Source organism: Mesocricetus auratus, unplaced genomic scaffold (assembly GCF_017639785.1).
Source record: "Mesocricetus auratus isolate SY011 unplaced genomic scaffold, BCM_Maur_2.0 Super-Scaffold_6730, whole genome shotgun sequence".
Lineage (NCBI taxonomy): Eukaryota > Metazoa > Chordata > Mammalia > Rodentia > Cricetidae > Mesocricetus > Mesocricetus auratus.
In genome coordinates, this window is record NW_024429184.1 from 53569309 (window position 1) to 53596818 (window position 27510).

General features: G+C 44.3%; 1 protein-coding gene across 3 annotated transcripts in view; it reads left to right on the forward strand.

Annotated features, from left to right (window-relative positions):
- The window catches only part of Pag1 (phosphoprotein membrane anchor with glycosphingolipid microdomains 1), a 137481-nt gene that overhangs the window by 79996 nt on the left and 29975 nt on the right, over positions 1-27510 (forward strand). The gene's annotated exons all lie outside the window — the stretch shown is intronic.

Below are 27510 nucleotides of genomic sequence, written 5' to 3' on the forward strand. Positions count from 1 at the left end.
ATTAAATATAGCTTGAAAACTACATCCTTAGTTCCCAAACAAAAAATATATAACATAATGGCCATTTCAAGAATGTTTGTTGGGGCTTCAGGGATGGCTCAGTGGTTATGTACCTGGCAGAGGGTCCAGGTACCATTTTCAGCTCCACATGGCAGCTCACAACTATCTTAACTCTAGTTCCAGGAGGTCAAAGCCCTCTTCTGACGTCCTCAGGCACCAGGCATGCATGTGGTACACAGACACTCATACACATAAAGTAAATCTTTTCAAGAGATATTTTAAGTTGGCAACTTATGTATCCCATTACAAAATAGACTTAAAGTAAATTAAAAACACACTACTTTTTAAGTAAGAAAAAAACCTCAAAATATAACAGCTAACGTTTATTTTTACATAAATTTTACAATATAGTTAACAATAATATACCAAAAAACACAAATTTTTACATGCTGTTTCTTATGTATTACAAAACTAAATATTTGCCATGAAGGTTTCCAAAAATTTAACCCTGAAAGTCAAAATAGACCACACTTCAATGAAGCCCAGAAAAGATGTTGGAATGATGTTTATATTTGTTATAATATATCTTTATTCTCTGTGGATGAGCATTTTGCCTGGCACTCGGGGAGGCAAAGGAGGTGCCACAATGCCTGGACCTGGGGTTCTTATCCCCCAACAGGTGCTGGGAATCTTGAACCTTGGTCCTCTGAAAGAGCAGCAAGTGCTCTTAACCCCTGAGCCATCGCTGTGTGTGAAATGCCTGTTATTTCCTCTACTCTGTGCTATCCCTCTGTGAGTGTGTGTGTGTGTGTGTGTGTGTGTGTGTGTGTGTGTGTGTGTGTTTCTGCACCATCAGGGATGGAAACCAGGGCCTCAACACAGGCGAGGCAAATGGTCTTCCGCTGAGCTATAACCCCAGCTCAAATCTTACCATCAAGTACAGTTACTTTATTACTATATACGTATAATGGATGATTGACTGAAGACAGGTAGCCTCGTAAAAATTGTAATTGGATATGAGGCATAACCAGTTGCAAAGGAAATCCTAAAGTCCCCTGGGATAGTCATTTTATTAAAAGAAAATGTCATAAAACTGTGCTCACAGCAACACTACCCCATCCATGCCAGCTCTACTGGAGTTTTCTGTGCGAGGAGTCGCCTTTCAGATGAACAATAACCTTAAATGTCTTGGCAAATTCCTATACTATTTATGTTTTCTTTACATATTGCATGATAGATTCATACTGTTTTTGAAATGTCAATCAGAAACCAATGACATTTCGCCCATTTATTGTTCTTTTTACCATAAAGAGATTTCCCAAGAATTTCTACATTCCATTAAAATATCTTAGTTTTCCTTCCTTTGTGCCTGTGGGCACTAGGTGTTGTTAGAGTCTCCTTATTTGGCAGGCTTATCAATTTTGAAGTTCTGTCTTTATTCATGTTTTCCATCACAGTAGATAAAATTTACATCTGCTATTACATACATTCAGACACCACTAACAAAGTTCAGAATTATTTAGCTTGAACTCTACTGTTTTCTAAAAAGGTCAGTTGACTCTCAATGTTAAGTTAAAAACCTTCCTGTTGTCACATTACTGTTCAACAAAGTTTTAATACCCAAAGAAGTATTCCTTGAACAGGACAGCAACAGATAAACCAATTCAGTGAAGTGTCTTTTACATTACACTAACTGAAATAACTGACGATATTTCTTGGAATTATAACTAGTTGTTATGTTCAAACTTTGAAAGAACAAGTCATTAATACTAGAAAAAAAGATGTTAAAGTACTGTGCTTGGCCACCTAGAGGGTATTTTTAGCCTTTAGATGACCCTACTTATGGTAGAGCATCAGTAGAATGCTTGGCCACCTAGAGGGTATTTTTAGCCTTTAGATGACCCTACTTATGGCACAGCATCAGTAGAATGCTTGGCGTCTCTATAAGGGACACAAACACTTTACCATTCTCTGCTGTGACCTGCCAGCTCACTTCAGAGTAAGATGAACAGTCTTGTTAGGGGAAGGTTTTACATAAGCATTGGCAGGGAAATGACCATTGAATCGCTGTGGGCTTTAAGAACATAAACTTCCTCATGCCCGTGGTGGCAAATCATACAGTGGTACCATGGTTGTGTGTGAAATGCGTGTTGTTTCCTCTGTCATGTGCTATCCCTTGCTTTTTAGGTTTGGTAATCCATGTTACCAGAGACCGCTTGCCACATCCTTCCAAATGCCATGTTCTTTTTACTGTAACCTTTCTCCTGGCCACAGTGTACTTCTCATAATTAAGATGAGATTGCTTCATTAGCATGTGCCCTTTTCCATCATAGAAGGGAACAGGAGAGCAGTAATTTGTGTGCCTGGCACTCAGAAGAAAAATACTCATGTCCATTCATTCTCTCCCTCCCCATCTCCCTGTCACACTCCTCCTAAGAGAGTGTGTGCCTCCCATCGCCTTGCCCTTCTACCTTCTTCCCCATCTCTCAGAGAAAGAAAAAATAGCCAACTAACTGTAATACCCCATCCTGGGTGGCAGCCTGGGACAAAAAGCCAATCATTAGAAGAACCCTTGTGTGATACTCACACCACCTAGCACTTGGGAGATGGAGCAGGAAGATGGCTTCCAGTTCAAGGTCAACCAATCCTACAGAATGAGACTCCTGTCTTCAAAAAATTAGGTAAATTCTAAGAAAATACAAATTAAATAATAGTGTACCAATATTAGTTTATAAATTATGGCATGCTAATATAAGAAACTAATGGACTGGAAAAAACTAGAACAGATACTTTTTAAACTGACATAGTAAATTTACTGTAGTTGACTTCAGCCCATTTTGTAAGAAGAGCTAGTGTAGAAAGCGATCATTTCTCCCCTTGCTAAAATCCTCCACTGAATATAACCATGCAGAGGTTGGCAAAACATAGGCATTTGGCAAAGGCTGGGGACCAGCTCCAGTCCTACAATCTGATTTTGTGCCGTAGAATACACTCCCAATGCCCCAGAGAAGGAATGCAGGCTTGGACATCCAGCCATGGTTACCGAGACATTCAGGATGGGAACATTGCTGGCCATGATCTGTGTCTCCTGACCTTGTATTCCTGTCTGGGAAGTTGGGTCTCAGCAAGTTTTTCTCAGAATATGGTCTTAGATTGCATTTGTAAATGTAGCCACAGAATTTATTAAGGATGAAATGTTGGTATTAAAGTGAAGTATATATACTAAATACTCTTATTATAACAAGATTAATTGTAATTTTGACACTTTTGAACTCTTGTGCAAAAATAATGATAACTTAAAAAGTAACACTAGTGCCATGTGGGAGTCACCTGCACCCTAGGAATACAAAACCACTCTCTTTGACAGGAATCTGAACCTAAAATCACACTAAAATACCACATTGTGGTTTAATTTGTGATAAAATGTTTTTATTCACACAATGATGTATATTTTGAGAGGAAGAGTTAAGATCAATGTGCTTTTAGATAAAACACTCACATGAAAATTGTCTGTGGTGTGTTATTTAGTGCTGTCTGTAGTGTTGCTAATGTGTTATTTAATTTAGGTCAATAAAATCTTGAATGCCCATTTATGTTGGAGGCTTTTAGGACTTTGGGTTCTGCAAGTGTTCGCATTATGCTTAGAGTTAATCATAGGAACATTCCTCGTCTAGTAATTATTTTTCGGTTCCTTTGGAGCCAGTCATTATCTAGTATAAGAAATTATTTTCTAGCTGTAGTGCACCAGTGCTGAGTTTTGATTACAGGCATATTAAAAAGGGTTTGTTATAATTACCTTGAATGTTAAATCCCATAATGACTGTGGTGAAGGGAAGCTGTGAAAGGTTGAACAGTTGTCCCCAACTCTGACTACTCAGTCAGATCACCCACAGGTTTTTACTGTCCCCACATGCAAGATGCACCCCAAAACTAATTAACCCGGCCTCCATGGGCATCTCCTCAAAGCTCCCAGTTGTTTCTAATGTGCAACTGGAGGTGAGGACTGCTGCCTTGGGAAGCAAGACACCCCCCCATGGCCCACCACAGAATGCTCCTGCTGGTTGTGACCATGTGACTTGAGCTGGGGAGCCCTGGGAAGAGCATCATGTCAAAGAGAAAGACCCTGGCCCACATTTGGACAAACAGAGCAGCCTGTGGCTTACCCTGACTCTCCACCCAACAGCCATGGGGAGAGGTCGTCCTGACTTTGAAGCCACTGTGGCCCTTGGGTAACAATGGCTTTGCCTTGTTCTACTTGCCACCTTACTTCCAGCGTAGGAAGTAAGACTGTTAAAGTAAGACAGTTACAGGAAGCAGCTGACAGTTAGACAGCACCTGCTGAGTATCAGATCCCAGGCTCATGTTGGTCTTACTCCCAGCCAGGAAAAACGAATAAAAAGCCAGAGTTCTTGGCTTTGTGGGCAGGAGGCCCCCAAGTTCAATCCCCAGAACCTTCATTGTAGAGAGAAAACCAGAGTTCTGTTTTGTTTGAAAGCAAATCTTAGTGACTTTCCATCATTTGTTCATTTTGTTAATAAAACAACTCAAACTCAATCAAAAATAAGACTTAAAACTGCCACAAAAATATAAATGATCTCTTATACTTGAAGTAAAATAGAGAAAGTAAAAACCCTTGTCTATTGCCTCAGCACAAGATTAGGGAGACTGTTTTTGTCTGGCTCTTTATCCTGTGGAGCAAGGGTGTGTGTGTGTGTGTGTGTGTGTGTGTGTGTGTGTGTGTGTGTGTGTGTGTGTGTATCATTGTGTCTTTGTGTGTGTCCATGTGTATGTGTTTGTGCCCATACTCTGGTCGGTGTGACTTAGCCCCTCCTAGCTGGGATGTTCTCCCATTTCTAGGCTTTAAGCTGAGACACTGATTGACAGCTCTGCTCTCTGAATCCCTCAGCAGGACATTATAGGCTTGGTGGAAGGGGCATCAGGTTTCCCTTGAGAATACAAGATGTCTCAGACTTCCCAGAACTGAGACATTGACACTTGTGCTACATTTCTTGGCCAAAGCAAGTCAACCAGTCAGTCTATATTCAGGGAATGGAAAAGCAAATTTCATCTCTTGAGAGAAGGTACTGAAATGTCACACTATGAAAGGCAGGACAAAGCAAAGAGTGAATAACTATGTTCTTTTTACTATCACCCACAGGATAGAGAAAAGTAATTCTGTCTTCAAATATAATGAGAGAATCCTAAGAAGTGGTTACATTTGAGCAGATTTCAAAAGCAGAAAATCCGTTGCATGTACTAAGAAGAGCAAGAGCAAAACACCAATTTGCAGTTTCTTTAGACACAGAAACTGTATGTTCCTCCAATACAGGAAGTGCATCTAACCTGACACAGAGGACATTTCATACGGGCTTCTGAGTCTGCACAGTGATGTGACCTGAGTGCCCAGGCCTTTATGTCAGATGTGATAACCCGGTAGTCTTTACGTGTACCAGCTGGTGAAACACAGACAAGTGACAGTGCCTATATTTAGTACAGCAAGGACAACAATGTGTCTATTAGCTTTTGCAGTGTAACAAGTCACAACTTGACAGTTTGCAAACAGCCACTTCTTTAGCTTCTGGTTCTAGGCCCTTCCTGTTTGTGCTGGCTTACCTGGGCAATTCTGATCTTGCCTGGACTTATACAAGCCCACTACCAACCTAAGGCCAGTTATGTTTCTCTGAGTCCAGAGGTTTACTGGAGTTGAGTAACCAGGGCAACTGGGCCCAAGTCTATGAACATTCAGTCTAGGCTTCACAGAGAGAAAGCAGGGATCCAAGAGTAAACACTGAGTGAGGCACACACAGCTTTCTGGAAGGTTCAGAATGGACATAGTCTTGCTCACACTGCTTTGTATAGGTAGAAGTGTATCAAAAAGCCAGCCCAGAGTAGAGAAACAGCTGTTTCTCACCAGAAGGAGCTACAAAGTAACATTACAAGCAGTGAGGATACAGGGATGGAAAGACTTGTGACTATCTGTGATCTCTTCCACCTACCTCACAAACCTAAGAAGAACAGTCAAATGGAGTTCCCCCCACATGAGGCTCCTAGTGACAAAGCACCTGGCAAATTGTGCCTGTTCAATACCTGGAAACTGCTAACCTTTTCTCACGTGTATTAAAAAACAGGCCTTTATCCAAATTCTTACCTGTTTTCTTTTTAAAAAGTGTCAGATGAGCACCCATTAAACAGTACTCACAAAAGTCAAGTGTCATAAAACCTTCCCCGTCTAGCATGATAATAGATGTATGGAAGGTTGCCTCTGAGTGCATGTGTAGCTCGGTTCAGGGTCAGGGACTGTCACCCACTTGATAGGGCCTGCCAGAGCTTGGTGGCAGGGTCAACACAAGGAAAGAACCAGAAACAATGAAATATGGTATTTCATCTCCCAAACTGTTAAAGGTCTTTCATGATGAGTAAGAAGCCATTTCAAAACCTGGGCCCTTAATAAACCTTTATTGATTTATTTCAGTATTGTGAGAATTTTCATCAAACCTCTTAAGGCCCACATAGTTCCAGATTGATCCATAAACTGCACACAAATCCTATGCATTGCATTGAGCGGAGGTTATTTGTCTGGCAGCTAGAATACCTAATTAGTGACATGGGTGAAAAAGCCTACCTCTTTTGAAATAAATAAAACATCAAAGGCTATTAAGAAATGCATAGAAGGCCAGGGATGTGTCTCAGTGGGTAGAGGGTTTTCTGTACAAGTGTGAGGACCTGAGTTTGGATTCCCCTGCACCAGATAAAAAAATGTCTAGTGTAGCTATGTGACCTCAGTGCTGGAGGGTGGCTTGGAGAGAGCTCACTGGGGTTTGTTGGCCTTCTGCACAGCCAAAACAGCAAGCTCCAACGTCAGTGAGAAACCCTGCCTCGAGAGAATGAGGCAGAGAGATAGAGAAGACTGAACGTTATCTTATGGCCTTTGCAGGGTTAGGTACATCTACACACGTGTACATCCACACCACTCTACACACAACACATGAGCACATACTGTAGAATTGCTGCATATTCATTAAGGAGTCTGCCTTTATAATGATGGAAATTTTAAGCCCCTAAAACAGATGTCATGTGGTGGGATCTCTGCCACTAACTCTAGCCTGGTTCACCCAAACCACCACTTCCAGAAGTGCACAGACTGCCTGGAGAGCCTGAGTTTCATCTGCATCGCAGTCAAACACTGAGCTCTTAGTCCCTTCTGTGATTTTAGAAAGTCCTTGAGACAGAGTGATGAAGAGATTCAGCTTGCACCTCTCCACATCTGCTTATTTTAAAAGCCACTGGCGGCATCTGCCTCTTCTGCCCTTTCTCAGTGGAACACAGGGGCACACAGGTCAATCTTCTGGAAGTCTTCAGTGCCTTGTGATAGAGTTCCTTCTGAACATCCAGTGTTTGTTTTTAAAATAATGTTTTATGGGCCATGTCGTGGAGCACCTAACAGTACTGCTCTGTCTGCTCTGCAGGCCTGACAGGGATTTCTGGTTTGTAAAATTCCTGTTGGCAAGGAAAGAGCTTTTGTTGATACTAGTAGGCCATCTGGACTTCATATGCTAAGCTTGGTGAGCCTATTTATATATCTTTAAAGGGAATTCCATATTTTTGACATGTGTTTGCAAAACTAGAAGTGGAATATAGATGGATGAGCCTGAGATAAGAGAATTTTACCCTGGTAAACCCTGCAAATATGTTAAATTAAACCACAATGACTGTAAATAATTTTTAGATGCAAGTATCTGGGATTAGATCTCTGGAACCCCTTAATGGCATAAAATTTTCAGTACTAACACTTTGTATTAAGTGCATATGTTGGGATCTGTTTGAAACTACACAGATGAAAGCCATCCGTGAGTGTTTCGTTCTCTAAGTTTCAGGTAGCTGGTAAAATATACTTGCTTGTTCTTACTCACACAGCTACAGGATTCACACTATCTCACGGAAAAGTAATTAATCCCTATCTACTTTGGAAAACTATAGAATTTTGACACCTTTAGAACTCTCCCTCTCTCCTTCTCTACCCCTCCTTCTGCTTCTACCATCTTCCTCCTTCCCACATTGAGACAAGTTTCAAATAGTCCAGACTGGCCTCAGATACACTATGTAGCCACAACTGACCATAAATTCATGATCCTCCTATGTCCAACTCCTGAGTGCTAGAACCCCAGGCATGTACCACACCCAGAGTATCACGCAGCATCTAATATGGGTCGTGTTGAGTAGTGGCTTGCCTCCATCTGCTCCCACTCTGTTACTCCCAATTATCAAAGCCAAATCTCCATCTTACTTTTGTCTTTTCTTCTCCTCCTCTTCCACACCAGGTTTTTAGTGTTAAAAGGAAAGAATATATATAATGAGTTCTGTCTTTCAACAAAAATGAAAAAGATGGCTAATTATTGACTGGCTACATCGTTGTCGGTGTTGCCTCCTGGCTACTGGGGTTCATGTTGTCTTATCTGTGACCTCCTGGCTTATTGATAAGAGCTTCACTTTGTAGATTCACATGTTTTCTAATCCAAAAACATAATGAGGAGGAAGTATAGACTTTAGGGATTGTCACAGCAGAGGTGTCCCCTGGGTGGGATTCTCTGCCACTTCATGTCTCTGTCATGTTGATCTTTTTTATAAAACACTCAGAATAGTTCTAAAACAAAACTAATCAATTTTAAGATTTTGAGTTACTCAGAAAGGAAAACCTATGAAAATGTTTGATAACACTGACAGAGTTCACAAAGCTAAGATCCTCTTATTGTCTTGAGTTGCTGGGTGAGGGGCTCAGAGCTGGTTCTTGGTGTTTGTGAGTAAGTGTGTAAATGTGTGAGTGAGTGAGTGCATGAGTGAATCTGTGAGTGAGTGTGGGAGGGAGGGAGGGAGGAAGTGAGTGTGTGAGTACATGAGTAAGTGAATGCATGAGTGAGTGAATGTCTCAGGACACATGACTGGGTCAAGGTCTCATTTCCGTCTGTGCCCCCCCTGAGGACTATCACACACTGATTTCATAGGCGATGTTGTGATCACAAGTTTCTCCTTACAATCTACCATAAACAGCAGGAAATGGGGGGGCCAGAAAGATTGCTCAGTGGGTAGAGCACTTGCCATACAGCCATGAGAAACTGAGTTCATATCCTAGCACCCACATAAAAAGCCATGCATGGTCATGGGTGCCAGTAAACCAGCACTGCAAGGAGAGGAGACAGGACGATTGCGAAGGTTTGCTGGCCTCCAGCTTTGCTTCAGGCTCCATGGCAGACCTTGACTTAAGGGAAGAAGGCAGAGAGTCAAAGAGCAGAACCACATATGCACACCCATGCACACACTGCACACAGTTACACACAAGTGTGCAGTCAGCCTTATGCAGTGTTAATTTGAGGAAATCCTTTGTGTTCTAATATTTCTGTATCATATGAACTTTAAAGTTCAGGGAATGACTACATGTCTCTTACTCAACAATCTTTTGGGGGAAATAGTACAAATGGACCCTATCTTTAAGCCTAGCCCCATACTTTCCAACTAATTATGAAAACAGAAACTAAAACCAAACCCAAGCCAGAGGATTAACCACATGTGACAGGAGATAAGATGGCTTCATGCCACCAGAGAGGAGGCTGCAATGTCTACTGCCTCCTGGTGTGGGTTTGACACCTGATGCGGTGCCATGCAATCTGGCTATGTCCCATACATATGTGGGCATGAGAAAACTTGCTGTTGTGAAAGAGGGAAACACGGAAGCTACTAGCAGTAACCTTTATCGTAGATTCCTTCCCCTGCTGTGGTGTAATGTGGATCTGAGCTGGGGAAAGCCAGCGTTGGCTTAAGAAGTCCCAGAGATGCAGGAAGTGGTGGGGGAGTGGCAGGCCATGAGTTAGCAGGATGAGGTAAGGGGGTGTGCGAAAGGCAGAATGTTCAGGAAGCTAGTGACTGCTTATGATTTCCTTTGCTCTATCTCCTGAGCAGTGGGAGAACACTAAAGGCCCTAAGCTGTGAAGTTGGTATGGCCAAGCTCTACATTTAAAGATAATCTTTCTGGCTGGGGTTGGGGGTGGCAGTGCCAGTGTAGGAACCAGAAATCTTCTTCAGAGCCAAGATGCTGATGGCTTGAACAAGAGAATGCAGCCCTGGGAATGCAGGAACCAGGATAAGTTGAAGAAATAAACTTCAAAGTAATATAAAAGGTGATGACATTGAGGAGCTCGAAGATGGATTAGCTAGGGGGATAAGCTGAGAAAGGCAGGAACTAGGGTAACCTAGGATTCAATCTAATGTGGCTAACTGAAGGCTGGTGGACAGCCCAGCCTGAGAGACACCTGCAGGAGAGGTGCAAGCTGGAGAGCCCTCGGTGGGTGTCCAAACAGCATCAAGGCAGCGTGATGGGAATTGAAGCCCATCACACACAAGAGAATGATAGAATAAAATAATGCAAAGAGGCAGGGCTGGGCCAGAAGGGGCTTCAGTGTCCCACCCCTGGGGAAAGGACTCAAACAGCAAAAGTATCATTCGTTGTGTGATTGGCATGCATATTGGCTACTTTTCCTGTCGCTGCTCCCAAATATCCTACAAAAATTAGCTTGAGGGAGAAAGAGTTTGTGTGGGCACACAGTTTGAGAAGATAGAATTCTATTGTGGCTGGAGGCTTCATAGGCTCCTGAACACTTGCCCCTGTTGGCGGTACTGTTTGGGAAGGTTCTGGAATCTTTAGGACGCATAACCTTGCTGGAAGAAGTATGTCACTTGGGGAAGGCTTGGGGGGGGATTTATGCCCTCACCCCACTCCCAATTCACTGTGATCTCTCAGCTTCTTGCCCCAGCCACCATGTCTTCCCCACCATCATAAAACTCCCTCTGTCTTGAAACCTAAGCCAACATAAACTTTTTCTTAAGTTGCTTCTGGTCATGGTATTTTATCACAGCCACAAAGGAAGTAACTAACACAATGATGAAGAAGGAATGGCAGCAAGAGGTTGTATCCCAGTCAAGGAGCAGACGGGGCAGGAAGTGGCACTGAACTTCAAAACCTCCAGGCTGCACCCAGGACCTATTTCCTATAACAAGTCTCCACCTCTTAAAGGTCCCATGACTTTCAAAAGTAGTGCCCCCAGCTAGGAACCAAGTGTTCAAACACATCAGCATTTGCGGGGGCATTTCATATATAAACCACAAGACCACAGTTTTTTGTCTTCTGTTTACCGGATCTCCACCTTTGGAACTGATACATGGAGGACATTATAGATAATTGTACGAGATCCATGTCTAAAAGTTGGTCTGATATTTTTCCATAGTTAGAAACCTCAGAGTATACTCTGAAAAATGTGAACGCACATGAATTGGTAAATTCCTTAACAATCATTTAGTCATCCGAGAAGTAATAAAGTAGAAACAACAACAACAAAAAAAAAACTGTTGCTCGGATCTAGAGTTCTGATTGGTTCAGATTCCATGCACATTCTAGTTAGAGCCCAGTATATCCTCTCTTGTGACACAATACGGTGCCTACTTGTGCCTCTTCCCACTATGATAGGATTACTCATGGGGTTCAGAGGGATCGACCGCCGTTACCAGCTCAGTGTATAGAGGTGTGGCAAGGATGCTCAGTGGTTAAGCCGTTGACACAATGCTTGACAGCCTGAGATTGGCCCCTGGAGCCTACAAGGTGGAAGGAGAGAACCAATAATTCCTCCAAGTTGGCCTCCATATATGCCGTGAAGGTTACAAAATAAGTACGTGTAATTTTTAATTCAGCGTATTTAAAGAATCTACATGTGCAGAAATCTGATGATTTCTCATGTGCATTCATTGCAAATGATAAATTATAAATCATAATATCAGAATCCACTGCTTTAAGTGCAATAAGGTGCAGATGTTTTAAGTGTGTGTTGAGTAGATTGTACTACGCAAGGGAAGCAGCAGGGGTAGTATGATTTATTGGGGCTCTATTCTGGGCAAGAGCACTGAGCTATGCATGCTTCACGAGGTACAAATGTAGTTGATTTTGATAATATTATTAAATGCTTTTAATTTTTTTCTATGCTTGAAACACTGAAGTTACTGATTAAACTCTCAGTGGTTCTCAACCTCCCTAATGCTGTTATCCTTTTAATACAGTTCTTTATGTCATGGTGACCCCCAATCACAAAATTATTTTTATTGCTACTAGTGTTATGAATTGTAATGTAAATATTTTTGGAGATAGAGATTTGTCTAGGGGGTCACGACCCACAGTTGAGAAGCACTGGATTTGAGTGCCATGCAAAGACCCACACGTGTGTAGGAAGACTTAAAGGTGTTTTTTCAATGTGGCTGAAAGTGTGAATCTAGCCAAAACACAAGTGCCTCAAAATAGTAATGGTAGTGCCCGCCTGTCTATGCCGTATGTCCACAGATTTGTCTAAAGATTCTGCACCTGACTTCCTGACCAGTACCCTCAGTATCATGTTGGTAATAATACAAGGATACCATTACAGACGAAATCCTGTGCTGTAAGGAGTCTATTAATATTTAATAGATGGCTTTTGTCTTGAAGTTCCCATCAAAAGCTAGCTGTCTATGGGAGTAAACAATTGCAAGATACCTAAGAACTTTACCTTGGCATACTGAGGGCCCTTAGCCAAATATATGTGGTGTATTTCCAATCAAGTACTCTAGAAAACTACTTACGGAACATTGGAAGGGCAGTTTCATCTCTCTGCTTTCTACTGGGAACTGAAAGAAATGACCAAGATAGCAAGTTACACAGAATGGAAGAGCTCGTTCTGGCAGAAACTGAGAGCCAGCAAGAGGTCAGGGAGGCACAGGATGCAAATTGGCTTCTCTGCAAAAGGAGCTGGCCCTGTGGAGCTAATTGCAATCCCAACATGTGCATATTGTGTGGAGAACCCTAAGTTACAATTGCAACTGAGCATGCTCATTTATTATCAGCCGTCAGTAGTTTATAGCTCAAAGAACTCAGGTCTGTATTTGGCACTGTTCTTGCTAAAACTGCCGAGAGAGGCATTCACTCACTGTGGTGCTGGTGTTGAAGCTGCAGAGACAAACAAGGAGGTTGTACTCTAGGACACATGCAAATGCAAACATAGGGTCTATAGGTATGACATTTTCAGTTAGGGATAGAAAACAGAAAACTGCGAGTGTAGCTGAGTTGCACAGCCAGCAGACTGGTCAGGGAAGGCAGCTCTGAAAAGACAGAAAAACTAAGAAGAACCCACTATACACCACCCTGAAGGGTTATCATCCCAGAAATCACTATGAAAATTCAAAGGTGAGTGCATGCCCAATGTGGCCAAAATCTAGGAAGAAAACTACATGGAAGGTTATGGACAAGGAGAAGGAGCGAGCCCAGAGCAGGTCAGCTTCACCTGGCTGAGGGTAAACCCTCAACAAGGGTGTATTAAGCTGGACTGGACAAAGCATGGTGTCCACTTCAGCACTGGTGATCAATAGAAAAGCTAAGATGGCCTAAAGCATAAAGAAACGTTGTTTATTACCAAGATAATCTATTGATTTCTAGCGCACTCTTTACCTCTAAGGACTATAGATCATTTTGCAAGTGAATAAATAACTAATGTGTTTTAGTCAGCTTTGACACACAGCCTAAAAACAGCAGCATCGAGCTACGAAGCCATAGAACACCACAAAATTTAATACATTCCTTGTTGAAAATTTTTATCTTAGAATATGCTTTATAATTTATCTTCCAAATTAGGAATAGCTTTGTTACTTTGTGATTAGAATTTTGGAAGATCATGTGGAGATAAGAAAAAATGTGTAGAACTGGCAGCAATAAATCGTGGCTCAAGGGGACTGGAGAGCTGGCTGAGCGTGAAGGGCACTGGATGCTCTTCCAGAGGGCACCGGTTTGATTGCCAGCACCTACATGTCAGCTCACAACCATCTGTAACGTCAGTTCCAAGGGATCCGTCCTCCACCCACAGCTAGCACACACATGATACACAGGCATGAATGCAGGCAAAACACCCATACACATAAAAGTAAAACAAAATTAGGGGGAAATGGCTAAAAATCCCTCTATTGAGATTCTAAGTGTTTATGCCATGAGCTTAGACACCCCTTCTAAGGGCCAACACTTGCTGAAGGCTGTGTTTGGGGCGGGACTTTTAGAATATGAACATCCTCCACTTATAGTGGCTCGGCCGAAGATCATTCAACTTTATGATGCCATGAAAGCTGTATGCATTTAGAAGAATCGATGCTTCAGATATGAAATTTGGATCATTTCCCAGACTAGAGCTAGGCAGTACAACACTCTCTCAATGGTGGGCAGCATCAATGAGCCTCGGCAAGCAGTCGGTAGAGCAATGACACAGGGAAACACTCGTCCCTGCGTGGACCCCTGTCTGGAAAACCTGATGTATCAGATGCATTTCCCGCTTAACATACTTCTGATTTTGATGGGCTTTACTGAGTTGTACTCCCTTTGTGAGCCAGAGAGCATCTGTGTATGAGCGAAGTTTGGTGAGTGGGATTGCCAGTAAGGACTTGTATGAGGAGAATGCATAGGTGAAATGAATCTCTTACATTGTCCCTTCCTATTTTTGCCAGTGTTCTTGGAACATGAGAGACCACTGAGATGAAGTGGCATTTGCTAGTTGAGAGTTTTAAGATACTGGCACTGGGGAGGTGGCTCAGCAGCTCAGAGCTTTCCTCTTGTTGCAAAGCACCCAGGTTTGGTTCCCAGCCTGCATATGGATGCTCACATCTGTCACTCCAGTTTCAGGAAATCCAAAACTCTCCTCTAGTTTCTTAGGGTACTGTGCACACAAATGCTTCACATGCATACATGCAGACAGAGAACTAATACACATAAAGTAAAAATAAATTTGTAAGAAATAATAACAACAACAAAGAACACATTTAGGCTGCCAATGTGGAGGTGGTACACACCTTCAATTCCAGCACTCAGGAGGCAGAAGCAGAGAGAGCTCTGAGTTCGAGGCCAACTTGGTCCAAGAAGTCAGTTCCAGGACAGCTACCCAGTGCTACACAGAGAAACCCTGTCTCAAAAAAAAAAGTTTAGCAATATAAATGAACAGTTTACCTCCATGATTCTCAACCCTTATTACATATTCCAGTGCCTGGGAACATATTTTTTTAGTGACCAGCTCTATCCCTTGGGGCACTTAGCTTAGACACTCATATCTCACGAAGTGTCCCAAGTTATTCTAATATGTAACCAAGGTTGAAAACCAGCAATCTAACCAAAGGAATGGCTATTCCCCATGAGTGGCACAGTCCCAGTAGCCTTTAGGGGAAAGCTCGTTAAGTTTCATTGTGTTGATCTTTGAGGATCCACTCCCATAGCCCAGACTGACATTGAGTTCACTATGTAGCTCAGGATACAAACCTGCTAAGATTCCCCTGCCTCAGCCTCCAGTGTGCATCACGCCTGGCTAAATCTGTTCAGATGTTAGTCATCTTAAGATTTGGGTGTCTGACAGGTCCTGTCTCGAAGGCTAAAGAAAAGACTGGGGCACAGCTCAGCGACAGAGTACTTCCTCAGCGTGCCTGTGGCCCTGGGCTCAAATACCGGTACTGAGGGGAATTTTTTTAAAGCTTCTGCTAAACCTGGTGACTCAAGCTGTGATTCTAGCTACATGGGAGGCAGAGACAGGAGGATCCCAGCACAAGGCTTGTCGAGGCCACAGAGCAGTGTCAAGGCAAGCTTGAGCAACTAAGTAAAAGGTGGTGAACATGGAGCTCAGTGGTGGGGGTGGCCCAGCATATGCACGCCCACATTCAGTCCTCAGACACACGCAACATCGAGTTCATTCGCATTACCTGGAGGTTAAAAGTCGACTCAGAAAAGTGAAGTTATAATAAAGATGCATAGAAGTTTCTTCAGATGGTGTGAAATAAAAAACTTGTAATTGGAGATGCTGCAGAGAGGGAAGAAAGAGCCAGGCTAAGATAATTGCTATAATTGAGGATAATTACACACTTGGAGCTCAGAGCCAGCCATGTGAAGGAAGAAAAAAGGAAATAAAGGCAATATGATTTTGTATGTATTGTTTAGTTTTCATAAAGAGAATCAAGCAATTCACTGGGATGGGAAAACCTTCTTCCAGCTCTAAGATCCCTAAGCATTTATTACACAGGGGCAGAAAGCTCCTGGACCCCACAAATAGAACAATGTCATTAGTTAATAGTTTTACCAAAACTGCAGATAAGCAAATCATGCCAGCTTTTTATTTAAATATGTTACACAAAGCCACCATTTATGACATGAAATACTCATGTCATACATTCATAGATTCAGCTGCTACCTCCTAGCTCATGACAGCAGGACAGTGCTGGGCGACACAATACTAAAGCTCTGTTGTCCCGCTTAGTGGAGCAGGATGATGCCCTTCAGCTCCTGAAAGCCACGCCAGAGCGGAAGTGAAGTCAGGTGAAGTACATGCTGTGGTGAAGCGTGGAAAATTAGCACCTGAGCATTCACCCCACCCCTCCCCTTTTTAACCCGGATAGCCAGAGCACTCCGACAGGGTCTTTGAGGGAGTAGTAGTCATTTGGGAACTGTTCTGAATCCTTAGCATCCTGGATGAATTCGGGCTACAAATGCAGAAGCCTGGAACAATAGCAAGCCTTGCATTATTCTTTCCCATATTCTCAGCAGAAGGAAGCAGAAGGCATCTGTGGGTATGGAGTAGTCCTGGAATCACTTGTTCCTGATAGAGCATACTATGCTAACCTTCCAGGAAGCAAGATGAGTAAAATTTAAAGAGTTTGGAGAAGGGCCTAGAAAATGGAATATGAAAAAGCCTGATTTGTTCTTGTTTATGGTAGAATCATGTGCTTAGGATACAATCATCATAAAATATTTTACAAACAAGAAAAGGATAAAGTTTCTTAGGTTAGATCATTTAGCCCATAAAGTTAACATGATAACCATGAATTCCTTTCCCAGTAAGAATTACTAAGTATCAGTAACTACCTTGCTTTCATAGGTGAGACTTTTGTTTGGAGAGAGAGTTTATTTGTTTTGTTTTTGAGAGGAATCATATGGCCATGAAATCCTGGAGTCAAGCAATCCCCCATAGCCTCCACACTCCACTCCTGGGTGACTTCTCATTTGTTCCTGAAACTATATCTTGTGCCATTTCATAAATATACCTTGCTGGAAGTTTCTTTATAAGAGATCCCTGAGACAAGTGAGATCCCCTCCACTGGATTTCCCAGAGCCCCCGACGTGGCTATGCAATGCACACTTCTCACCTCTAGAAGACATACCACTCACTTTGCAGGCTATGTCCCTGACACAGTCAATGACAGAAAACCGTGACTTCATAGCTCCATGAGCAAACTTTCTTTCAGTTCTCATGTGGGGTTGGTTTGCTTGACTAGTTGGGTTTTGTTGTTATTGTTGTTTAATTTTTAGAGTCCGGGGCTTGGGAGATTCTTGGATTTTGTTGTTGTTTTGAGGCAGCATCTCACTATATAGCCATGTCTGTTGTAGAATTTGCTGTGGAAACCAAGTTGGCCTTGAACTCACAGAGATGCCTGCCTCTATTTCCTAAGTGCCAGGATCAAAGGTGCGCACCACCACTCTTGACTTAAATTCTTCTTAAAATATTTTTAATTATGTGTAGATATGTGTGTGTACATGAGTGCATGCATGTGTCTTATTATGTGTAAATATGTGTATGTGCATGGGTGCATGCATGTGTTTTAATTATGTGTAGATGTGTGTGTGCTCATGAGTGCATGCATGTGAGTGTAGATGCTCTCAAAAGTCAAAAATATCTGATCCCCTGCAGCTGGACTAAAAGGTGTGTGTGAGCCACCAGCTATGGTCACTAAGAACCAAACTTGGGTCCTCTGAAAGAGCAACAAATTCTCTGGCTTAAAGCTCTTTATAGTAATTTACATTACAATAATATCCATTTCCTTTATTGTTAAATTAATATAAATAAATTAGCGTTGACACTCTGGGATGATGTGGCTATCACCATTTTTCTTAGCTACAACACATCTTACTACAACACATCTTAGAATATGCCCTTCCCAATCTGAGTTTTCCACTCCACCATCTGTCACTCACTTCCCTTCAATGTAATACCATCAACATTCCCCTTCCATAAAAGAAGTAAGACATGGAATAGAATGGTGAGGACCAGGGGTATCAGATCCTCATAGTAGCTCCCAATGCATAAAACTAGGGACTTTTTCTCCTCTCCCATTTCCAAAGAAAAAAGGCATTGCGGATAAAGTGACCATATCGACTGCCTGGGTACAAAGTGCTTTAAACTCAGTGAAGGGAAAGGCCTGTCCCTAACTTTTCAGTTCAATGCATCCATTCTAAGTTCCTTCGCAAACTGGTCCTAACACTGTGGCAGTGGCATTTCAAGCACAACCCATCCATTTGGTAACTACTGTGACAGTCATACCAAACTAAAAACTCTTCAGACTTTTCGTAAGCACAATCTTGACTCATCACCTCCATTTTATTCTTCATTTACAGAGAAAGTGAAAGATCTTGGGGAAAAGATGTGATTTTCATTAGCTATGAAGATGTTCAAAATTGGATTTGCTTCAGCTCATTAGATATTATAATCGCATTAGTTACGTCGCTTTACAGGGAGCACAGTTGACCTCCAGAGTCTCCCTGAGGACTCCCTAGAGTTTTCCCTTCTCTGCCCATGGGACGCACAGTGGGATTATACTTTTCATTTTTCAGGATGAACAAAGAAAATGTATGTAGAAACCTGCCCCCACAAACCCTCCCTCACCCTCTTTAGTGAGCTCCCTGCCTGATGTTGTGTCAATGATAGGTAGTTCTGAACTTCTGAAAACTTGAAGAGTAGCTGCCACCTCCCTCGGGTCCCCACTGGGGAGATAAACAAATATCTAGCATATTAACCAGTGCTTTTATCCACACTGCAGCATTCAGAATCTGTCTGAGGGTGTGCGTATATGAGTCATAGGCCCAACCTCCCCCCACCATGTCCTGCCTAAATCCCTGGAGTGGAAACAGTCCTGTCAGCTTAACAAGAGGCTACAAAGCTGCATGTCAGATCCATGACATCAAAAGACTGCCTGCGGAGCTGTGAGGGGCAGGAACAGGGACAATGGGGTACTTCAGTTGCTCAGTGTGGACGGGGTGACACTGTGAGACCCATATGCTCCGGGCCTGTGTTCTTCACATTTGAATCTCTTAGGATGCATGATAAAAATAAAGACTGTGGCATCCCACTCGGAATCCATACCAGAGGGTCCGCTCTCGGCGTCAGATTTCATAATCTGTTGGGAAGCAGGATTGGGAAAAGGTTAATGAAAGAGGGATTCTGGAGGGTGTCTTTGCTCGGGGAGGCCAGATGGAGGGTTTGGTGGTGACTGGGGGACCTGCAGATCACACGCTCCACTGCAAATCCATGCTGGTTGTTGAGCAGAGCCAAGTCACAACCCCCATCCTCACAGGCTGGCACAATACTCCCCTGTTCAGAAGTGACATACTGTTCTACCTTACTGTCGTGTCTCTGTTTAAGATCCCATAGTCTCCTGCATGTCATTTTTTATAACTAGAGACTTCTTAAGCTCTCCAAGGTCCCAGCAGTTTCTGAACAGAACAATGAACTAAAAACATGACAGTTTCCTACTGCTGAGTTCCACTTTCACTCAGGTCGGACGTGGTGTGAGCAGACCCTCAGCAGAAGACGTGAGGGTTGGGTCTGGATATCAGGATTCCCAAGTGCCTCAGGTGTTCCAAAGCAGGGCTGGAAAGGGAAGGGAAGGGAAGGGAAGGGAAGGATGAAAGAGAGAGATTCTGGAGGACACCTTCAGGTGCCATCATCCTAGATCCTAGATCTTCTGTTCCACATCTGGCAAGGGAAGAGAGAAATCAAATTATCCAAATGTGCAGACACATACCTTCATGCGCGTGTCCACTATTCCTCATCATGTTCCCCATCTGGCCAGCCATAGACCAGGTGCTAAAGCAGGAAAAGCTGTCCTAAGAAGTCCTCTAGTTCAGTAAAGTGTGTTCTTCAAAGGCGAAAGAAACTGGATTGGGGTGTCCAGCACCCATGGAAGAAGCCAGGTGTGGTGGTGTGTGTCTGTAATGCCCGTGCTCTGGAGCAGAAACAACAGGATCCCTGGAGCTTGCTAGCCAGTCAACCTAGCCAAATCAGTGAGCTCCAGGTTCAGTGAGAGACTCTGTTTCAAAGGATAAGGTGGAAATCAGCCAAGGAAGACATCTGATGCCACATGGGACCTCCATACTCATGTTTACACACATGCATAATAAGCACATTGCATACGCCCACACTCCCAAGTCTATCCGTCCTTGTCTCTTCTTCCTCAGCCACAGCCTTGAGGACAGCCCTCTCGCCCTCCTTTTCCCTCCACCAGGTGACTTTGCTGGTGACCGGTCATACATGCTTCCATGAGATTTTCAGTGTTTGTCCTTGGAAGCTGGCCCACCTTCAGAAGACAGCTGACCCTGCTTGGAGCGTGCACACACGTGGGTGGTGGGCCTTTCCACCCTGCAGACATGCAAAAACTGCCTTTGAAATCCACCCGACACATTGAGGGCAGTTCTCAGCTTGAGACCAAATCAGTCCAAGGCAGCACAGCTGTGTGAATTCCGTGGGGCCTTTGCAGCCATGCTGCACAGAGCCGAGCTGGAGGGATTGGGGCGGCATGCTGTCCCAAGTATGACACAGTGGAAGTAAAGGGACTCTCTCAGCCTTTTGTTCTCATTTTGCATGCTTGAAATACAATGCTAAGTTGTTGGGGGTTTTTGTTTTGGTTTGGTTTTTTTACTTGTGGCCAAAAATACATCTCTGACTGAGAAACTTTCCTCTTATGAAGTTGACCTATTTCTCAGCTCAAGATGTGATTGGATGTGTCCTGCTTAGCACACAGTGGGTGGTCAGGAAATGACAGCAGCAAAGAGATAGAAATGTGCAGAGAGGTATGAGTCAAGAAACCAGAAACTGCCTCTGTACTTCCTCACCAACAGGGGCAGTCTCTGGATGTCATAACTTGTGGAATTCCCTGGGGCCTACCACACATTGAGATGGAGCCCTGTCAAACCTGCAGTGTGTGGGGTTTGCCAGAACACAAGCATTTGCCTTTAAAGAGCTCCACGCTCTCCCCCAGCAGAAGTGGCTCAGCAGTAGCTTTATATGAAACACTGACTATCTGGGGCGTTACCCAGTTCTGGCGTTTTTGTTAAAGGCTGTTGGCAATCACAGTCAGAAATATGTGCATTGCTAAGTGCATGCCTTCTGTTTCTTTGTTTCATGGTTTATGGAGCCCAAGCTGGACCATAATTCTCAATTTTTCCTGCCTCGGTCTCCTAGGTTAGAATTACAAGCATGTGCCATAATGAGTCATGAAATGTAATGTCAGCCTCAGTGTATACCATAGATGATGGCTGATGCTTCGGAAGGCCTGTAGGGTAGGTTCCTGGTATTACATGCTGCCCTCGATGACCTGTGATCCCCCCGTGGTATCTATTTAACTGGTTGGATTCATCAGACTCCCATGCATCTTGGGCCCATGCTTGCTGGGACATTCAAACAGTGTCCTTAAGAACTGCCCGAGCAGCATTTGTGCCTGTACACTCTGCTCTGAACTGCTGCTTCTGACTTTGACAACCACAGCCACCTTCATAAAATGATGGAAGATAGAACTTCTATCGTCTTCTGGAAGGGAATCTTTTATGTGACTGCATTTCTCAGATAGAGAAACTGAGGGATGCCTGGGAAGATTTCAATTCAGGCCACACAGCCTCTTAGTGGAAATGCAAAGAGCACAGTCTACTGCATGTGGCATGGTGCGTGCACTCCCTGCAGCTTCTCAATTGCTGGACTGGCAGAGCGGCCTTGTGTTTGTAAGCTCCACAGGGAACAAAGGCTCTTCAGACCTTACAGCCCCATGCTTCAAGGGCACCGGCAAAGCCAAATTTCAGCACCAGGGAGCTAGCCACGTAGCCTCTCGATCTCATTGGAAGGATGACAAATGTCTTACTGACAGGACTCACATATCTTACTGGCATGAGTAGAGGTGAAGGCCATAGGTCACCATCTAGACATGCAGAGCCTGACCCCTCCAGAATGGCTGAACTAGAACCTCCATGTCCTCAGTGAGTAACTGAGATTACAGGTCTGTGCAAGCAAGCCAGGCCAGAAGGGTGTGCTCTCAACACGTTCCCAGGAGGCAATGTGCAGGATCACTGTTTTAGACTCTGTGCTTCAGAAGCCATGCTTGGTCCTTTCTATGCCAAGCAGGTGAGGGAGTCTCCTGATCGTCGTGCCTTCCCTGTCCATGTCTGTCCAGCACTGTGGCCACTACTGCCATCTCTGGTCTGTTACTTAAATCATCATCTGTCTTAAGTTTTGCTTCTCCAGTACTGAGAGCTGGCATCCCCATAATAAGCATGTTTGGATGGACAGTCCTGTTAGGGGATGCAACAGAATGGCAAACTCATAATTAAACCTGTCCAAGTGCCTCTGAGCCACGAGAGAGAGAGAGAGAGAGAGAGAGAGAGAGAGAGAGAGAGAGAGAGAGGTATGTCTATGTGTGGGGGGGGTGTGTTTGTGTATGCATGCATGTGCACACAAAAGCAAACACACTTGTAGATGTGGAGTCCCGGGTTCATGGCAGATGTCTTACTTACACTCCATGTTATACTCCCCCTGAAGTTGAAACTCACTGACTATGCTATATATCAGCTGGCTAGTGGGCACCAAGGATCCTCGTGTCTCTTACCTCCCAGCACTGAGATTATAGACATGCACCACCAAGCCCAACATTTACATCATTACCGGGGATTCAAACGCAGGTCCTCATAACTTGTACATCAAGCCCTTTACTGACTGGGCCATCTCCTTAGCTACAAATCTCAGCCTCTAAACATGGTGACCTGTAAGAGGAGGGTTTCACTGGGAGCTATTTATGTCCAAGAGTTCATTTTTTCCAAAAGAAGCTGAAGTTTTTGTTGTCTCGCATTTCTCTGAAAACAAAGGCTGAGTCAGTGAGCCTCAGAAGCCAAATGAAGAGGGAGCCAAATGATGCTCAGCTGAGTGTGACAGTAAGTAGACCTGGAAGCATCTACATGTGACCACCGCATCCATCACAGCCTAGCTGCTGCACACGGCCCGCAAAGGGCTCTGGCTTCCGTGGAAAGGCAGCCTGTGATTAACACAACATAAGAATGAGCGGTGAGCAGACTAGTCATGACGGGGACTCAGAGCTCCAGGGGAATGCGTGGTGTAGCTCCCTGGTCGTCACCACTGTGCCTCATGGGTATGAGTACCCGGGGACAACACCCCTCTGGGTGGCCTCTGAGGGTCCCTCATGCTGCTGAGAGTAGGAGCCCTTCCACTGACAAGGCAGTTAACAGGTGCATCAGTCCCGCATGTATAAGATAGACTCAGTGGCACCCACAGCAGAGGCCCACAGGATTAAATCTAACATGTCTACATGGGCTGGAAAGATGGTTCAGTAGCTAAGAGCACACAGCACTCTTCCAAAGGACCCAAGTTCAGTCCCTAGTGTCCACATCAGGTGGCCCACAATCCCTGTGATTCCACTCTAGGGTATCTGACACCCCTGGCCTCTATGACACAAACTCACATAGAAACACATTAAATATAAAAATGTTATAATCATAGGGAAAGAGGCTGGTATGCAGTGTAGACTTGTTTAAGGTTCTGGTGCACTTTATTTCAAGGCTGGGAGTTATGACTGGTGCATAACCACCTCCTCAGGGTCCTGAGGAGCCTGGGGAGAGGCAACTAGGGCTAGGTACAGAGGAGCACTGTGGCAATCAGCTTGCTCTATCCTGATGGTCCGGCAGGCAGACCTATGTCACTCCTGCATCCTCATAGAAAGCCAGCCTGAAAACCAAGAGATGAAACTTGTTGCAGAAATGCATCTGTTGTCAAGGACTGCTCAGAAGGCCTGAGGCTCTACCGCCTCAGAGCTCTTCCTTCTGAAGATGTAGTCTAAATGCCCTCTGTGTGACACACACTGGGGCAACAGCTGACTCCCAGAGAGGCCCATGGAAGAGACACGGGAGTGCTTTGTCACTGCAGTCTTGAGTAATGGTAGGCAGGGGAATTCCTTAACTGAACGTGGAGGGCGAGAGGGCTTTGCACGTAGGGAAATGTTCAGAGGAATGACCCTGATGATGGGCAGGATGTCATCACAGATTCGGCTGCAAATGTGCTGCAGACACTTGGCCTTTGAGAAGAGTAGCCTCCAGCTCCGTCCAAGGGAGGAGAGACGTGAGACGGTTGTCTGTGAGAGGGATGGAGAGACACTAGGCTGTTGCCAGCACTGAGAGGCCTGCCCAGGGGGTGGCAATGTGTGTAGAGCAACAAGGATGTCACCAGGATGATCCACTCTGCTCGGCCCCAAGTGATGGTTTGGCCTCAGGACACACGGGGCCTTCTTAAGCTGTCCAACAGGCTCCCTTCTCGCTCTCCCTGCCTCTCTCACTTACACAGAAGCTACACTTGCATTTTGAGAATCTCCGTGCTCGTCTTCCCACAGAGGCAGCTAGCAGGACAGCTTCCTGTCCAGAACCTATTGTTAAGATCCTGGAGATGCTGCGGTTTTAAAGGGATGTGGGGCAAAGGCATTTTCAGTTAGGTCGAGTAAGCAAGCACGCAGCAAAAAGAAAGGGTTCCCAAAGCCCCGGCTGCAAGCCTCCTGAACCATCCCACACATGGCCCAGAAGCCAGACAAAGCCTCTTCACCTGCTACCCTCCAGTCAGCGTAGACTATGTCACCTTGACCCAAATGCAGGCAAGTGAATCTCGGAGCTCTGTCTGAACCGCAGACAACACAGGCTGCTAGAAATAACAAATCCTCCTCTCTCCCCCGTCCTCCTCTTTTCCTGCCCTCCTCCCCAAATCCACATCAGATCATAACAAGGAAAAGCAGTCATAACAGTCTCCCCGCCCATCAAACCCTGCCTTACCTCTTAGCATTTGTGGACCTGGAGCAAAACAGCTAGGCTCCAATAAACACGTGTCAGGCATGCTCAGTGTTCCCCAGCAGGGTCTGCTTTCCTGCGGCCCGGCTAGGTCAGGGTCCCTGGTCTGGAGAAGTAGCCACGCCATGCTGAACGATGGCATAAGGTTTTTTAACTTGCCCCTCTCCTGGGAACAGTGAGCCTTAGTATCTGTCCCTTTGTGAGACTTTCTGGGTAATGTGTTTCTCGGGTTGCAGCAGGAAGAAATATCAACACATCGCTCTGCAGTGAGTGACATCTCAGGAAACCGTACCAGAGGGCACCTTGGCCCAGAGTCTCTTACCACCTCCTGATCTTTGGATGTCTATGTAGAAAGACCAAAGCCTTCACAGCTCACCACAGTGGAACAGAGCATTTGCTTCTATGATTCAAGCATATGCCACAGACCTGCTCCACGCTGTTGCTTAGCAGCCTGGCCTGTGTCTGTCAGAGTCCCTTCAGTCTGAAAAGATGTCCAACCAAATGTACACACTTGAGCTAAAACTCTCTCAGGGGTGTGGTGGTTCATGTCCAACCATCCATGTAATACAACCTAGACTGTCCTGGGAAGACTGTCTTAATTGAGGGGTTGTCTAGATCAGGCTTGCCTGTGGGGGCATTGTTTTGATTGTTAATTCATATAGGAAGACCCAGCCCACTGTGGGTGGCACTATTCTCTCATAAGGGGGCCCAAACTATATAAGAGGGGAAGCAAGCAGGACTGTATGTGTTTATTTCTCTCTGCTCTTGACGGAATGTTGCTGGTGATGCTGGTGGTTGTTGTCACCATCATGATATTTTATCACAGTGACAAAAGTGAAAGTAGGACATAGGACATGAGGATTCTGTCCTGGGTTCATTTACCCTTGGTCCCCAAACCCATCACTGTATTCAGGACAGGGTGCACCTGAGAACATGACTGCTCATGACTGCTAACTTGTCTGGTTCATTTGTAGCCCATAATGTGTCCTTTTCCCACATGACCAGGCAGGAGTCATTCCCATGGGGCTTGCGACTCTGCCCTCCTTAGTCCCTAGGAGAGGAATCATCAGCAGAGATAGTTTCCATCATCCTTAATTACAGGCCCACACAGGACAGCTGTGAAACAGAAGCAACTATCATTACTACCAAACCTGCTTCAAAGGAGCTGCAAGTGTCGTCCTAGATAATGTAGCCCGGCTGGCCATCACAGCCTTGCTGAGTGTTATTATATGACTGGCCGTGATCAGAGCACCTGTTAAGTGTGTTTGGCTAGAGAGGTAAACAGCTGCCATGGACTCTGTCCCTTTCATTAATTTTGTCTGGTGTTTGCTTTTTTCCTGTTGGAATTGATTTGGGTGGCTGATAATCCAAGCTAATGAAGACAATTAAAACGCCAAGCATGACACACACCAGAATTACTCAAGACCTCTGTGAGAATCAAGCCTGTTCACTGGCGCTGAAACTAGAATTATACTGCCACCTTGTGGTTCCTAATGGCATTTGCTTTAAAGGCCAATAGTTTTACTAAGGATGTATTTACTCATCATTGAAATGGTAGAACCTATGTATTTGACAGGACGATAAAAGATTGTGAAGCTTTCAGCACGAAATAAGAAAGATTGCTGTGGTGATATATACATGTAATCCAGCAATCTGGAGACAGGAGTAGTAGAAACAGGAAGAATTCAAGGCCATCCTTGGCAACGTAGCCAGATGGAGACCAGTGTATGTTACATAAAAAGAAGTGAGTAGACCCACTTCTGAATGAATTCCCAGCAGAAGTTTTATAAACTTAAGTACTGACCTTGCTTAGTCAAGGAGATGGATGTCTATAGTTCCCCAGAACCGACATAGGGGGATAAGGGAAAGCCCACTGCCTCTGTCCAGTAATGCAACGTGTTTTTAATCACGTAACTGTCTGAAACTTGTCACCATCAGTGTATCCAATAATGAATCACACCATAGAGCAAAAAGGCCCATGCACAATTGTCAGCTGCTTCTCCAGCTGGAAGGTGTAAAGGTGTCATAGTAAATGTCAGTTAAGGTACAGTAAAGGTAGATAGGACTCCTGTGCTTGGTGTCAAATAATTTTTTAAATATTTACATGTACAGTCCCAAATCAGCTATTCTTTTTTGTTTTTGTTTGTTTTGAGACAGGGTCTCTCTACATAGCCCTGGCTGTCCTGGATTTCACTATGTGGACCAGGCTGACCTCAAACTCATGGAGATCCATCCACCTGTCTCTGTCTTCCGAGTGCTGAAATTAGAGGCATACACCACCATACCCAGCCTCTGAAATCAGCTATTCTTGATGAATCTTTCCCAGAGATGTAACACACACTTTACTCAAGGACCCCATCCTCCATCCCTGCCTAGAAGGCAGAGAGCACAAAAGTCACATTGTACACAAATACACACACACACACACACACACACACACACACACACGGCATGGGCATAGCATTCACACAAGAAAAGGGGCATTTCATTTACACATAAAGGAAGAATCAGTGCGTCTACACACGTTGGTAGAGGAGCCTGTGAATTTCACGGCG